The sequence below is a fragment of the Geospiza fortis genome, unplaced genomic scaffold, assembly GCF_000277835.1.
Source record: "Geospiza fortis unplaced genomic scaffold, GeoFor_1.0 scaffold54, whole genome shotgun sequence".
NCBI lineage: Eukaryota > Metazoa > Chordata > Aves > Passeriformes > Thraupidae > Geospiza > Geospiza fortis.
In genome coordinates, this window is record NW_005054301.1 from 9,923,659 (window position 1) to 9,927,004 (window position 3,346).

Here is a 3,346-nt window from a genome sequence, read left to right on the forward strand (position 1 = left end):
GCCCTGCATATATGTTGTAGCTGATGGTAATATTAATTCCATAGTTAGATAATCCTCCATTAGCTAATTAAATTCAATGGTGAACTTATTAACCAACATTTCCCTGACCATTTAAAGTATTTTGAATGACAGCCTATTAAATGTTAGCAGACTTTTCAATGTACTACAGTTTGCAAAATTAAATTAATGTAGTATCTTCCATTTATACAGACTCCTCACTAAGAACTCTCAATTCATTTTGAATGCTTAAATTATAGCATGACCATAATAACTTCTATTCAGAAGTAATAACTCCTGCATGGATTTATTTTGTATGGTACTGGGCATCCTTAATCCATTTTCATGTGAGAGAAAACAGAAATCAAAGATTGCAGAAGTGCTCAGAACCTCCCAGGATTACTCTACAGATTCATTTTCAAATCCATGCCTCACACTGAAGAAAGCATTAAGATTTCAAACTTTTCTTTTGACTACTATGTTATGAAAAATGTCTTTAACTGACTTATTGTTATGTAGACATAGTTTATGCATTTCTGCAACACAGAACTGCCTGGGCTCTCTCAGCTGGTGTGCAGTATTTCTTCAGAGTTTGTTTTACCCTTGAAAATATAGTAACAAACCAGATGATAACACTAAACCTCATTATAGCAAAATACAAGAGTCATACATGTTTTTATATCAATATATTTATATATGCCTATATACATACCATATATATATACACACACACCTATGATTGATCACTTCTTTGCAAGCTTATCCCATCTGTCACTCATTAAAGGAATCCTTGATTAAACTTTAATTAAAGTTTCCTATGTCATTCCTACTTTGCAATTAAACCATCTTTGACAGTACTTCTCTTGCTGCTACTCGTCAGTTTCATCCACTCAATAGTTAAAAATACACAGAGTAGTGAACAGAATCCCTGAAATACAAATTCCATCTTGTTATTCATACCAAATTACTGTCTTTCTCAGCAGACTTGTGTCATCTGTCAAGCTTTTGAAATATACAAATTCATTTTTCTGTCTGTTAAAAAAGGGTATGTTCTTTAAATCCTGATATTTACTTATGCATTCCACACAGAAGTAGAAAGAATATATTTCAGTGATCAAAATGTTAGTGTTTACAAGACAACAGCAGAAGTTTCGGTTCAGGGAAATCTTCCGATTTTTTTCTATTACATTCAGTTCCGCACTTCTAACAATGCTTGAAGCATGTTAAGACAAAGCTTACAGTGAATTCTATTCAGCTGTTTACCAGAAATATCCAGTCACTGAAACAAAACTGAGCTGCTCAATATCTGAGTGAACACAGTCTTAAGTTCTAGCATTCCTAGCAAGTTGATTTGTACAACCATAAGAAACAGACTGGGCAATTTGGGGCTCAAGAGATGGACTTAAATTAGGTATGGACTGATAAAATACATAGCAAAATGACCAAGGAATTCTAAATTATCTAATCCATTTTTCAGACAGTACGGAAAAATTGGGGAGACAAAAGTCAACGTCACATAACGAAAAGAAAGATTTGAACACCACAACATAGTCCCTTTTGTGTTCATATTGCATAACACACTTCAAATACAAAATTCATAGCAAAAAAATCTGTTACGGGAAAACACAGCCTGTATGACATTCATCCTCAATGGAGTTCAAAGTACCAGTGAATGCAAGAATACTTCCATTTGTATCAGGAATTCAAATCCTACTGATGATACATGAAAAGGCTCAGTTATTTGTTTATTTATCACTCAGCAGCCTTTTGACTTCCAAAGATGTAACAAAAATCCAATAAATAAAACTAAGTAGTCGCCTCCTCTCTTAGGAATTTATCTAAATAAAACCTGCATTTGTAAGCTCGGTTCTTAAATATAGGAAGTACTCAATTTGATGGCTGTCTGTATAAGCACATGCAGTGCATCAGTACATGGAAATACATTACTTTTTCTTTATCCAGTGTACATGGCAAAATCATAAGGAGATAGAATTTTAATTATATAAGAAATCCTCAGTTTGTCACATTGAGTCTTCAGAGGCTGATACTGCAAGCTTAATAACAAACCTTTAAAGATACTGGCACTTTCATTCTGCATGCTTTATGCCATGTGAGAACATATAGATCAACAACTGTAATACCCATATACACACACAAATTAAGATGAGTTACAAATGAACATTCTACAACAACACTAGAGTAGATATAGAGGGATGGAACACATCTCCTGTGATGAAACACTAAAAGCACCACAGCTGTTCAGCCTAGACAAAGGAAGACTCCAGGGAGACCTCACTGAAGCCTTTCAGTACTTAGAGGGGACTTGAAAGAAAGATGGAGACAAGTATTTTAGCAGGGCCTGTTGCAGTAGGACAAGAAGTAGTAGTTTTAAATTAGAAGAGGGTAGGTTCAGACTAGATATAAGGAAGAAATTTTTTACAATGAAGATAGTGAAATGCTGAAACAGGTCGCCAAGAGTGGTAGTAGACATGAAACAATCAAGATCAGGATGTCTGAGAATGATCTAGTTGAAGATGTCCCTGCTCATTGCAGGAGGGTTGGACTAGACGACCTTCAAAGGCTCCTTTCAACTCAAACCTTTCTATGATAAAAAAAGAGAGATCATGGCATGAAAAGAAGCAAAAGGAATATTTAACTTTCCTTTTACCTAGCAATTGCTGCCCACAAACATTGCAGTTGATGACTTCACTGAAGCCCTTCTATGTCCTGTTTGAACTGGTAGATGTCCTTGATCCCTCCCTGACAACACATATGGCCAGTCTGCACTTTCTTCAGAACGACCTAAGTATCTTTTAATGCATCAACCAGCTGCTACAGTGTGTGATTAGTTTTGTATGTGGTTACATGTTTTTATTATTTTACCTACATGCCCTCTGTCACAGGATAATCAAAACAAGGTACATATCACCCTAGTGTCCTTACCACCCTAAAAAACCACACTGCCTTACACTCAAACATCATACAAACAGGGTATCAAGATAAAGCCATTCTTCACTTTCATCCTTGGTTGGCCTGGGTGAAAGTTAAACTTCTGAAAGGTAAAGAGACTTGATAGGATCTTTCTACTTTGGGTCATCTTATTTCTCTGAAGACTGCTCTACCTGAATTTATGTTTCCCCAGAATTCTTCCAAGCAGAAGGAAAATTAGGAGTTTTATCTACTGTCTTCACCTTCTGGTAGGGAAGTGACCACCACTGCATTCCTAAATGCACAACTTCAAATACAAATTAGTGAAGTGGCATGGCACATTGGCTTAAGAGAAACCAAACAATCATTTTAATGACATTTCAAACAAGCTACTGTAATGATCCTTCTCCTATCGGTTTTT

At 35.6% G+C, this 3,346-nt stretch overlaps 1 protein-coding gene across 4 annotated transcripts in view; it reads right to left on the reverse strand.

The window, feature by feature from the left end:
* Positions 1 to 3,346, reverse strand: part of NUBPL (nucleotide binding protein like) — a 75,617-nt gene that overhangs the window by 58,785 nt on the left and 13,486 nt on the right. The gene's annotated exons all lie outside the window — the stretch shown is intronic.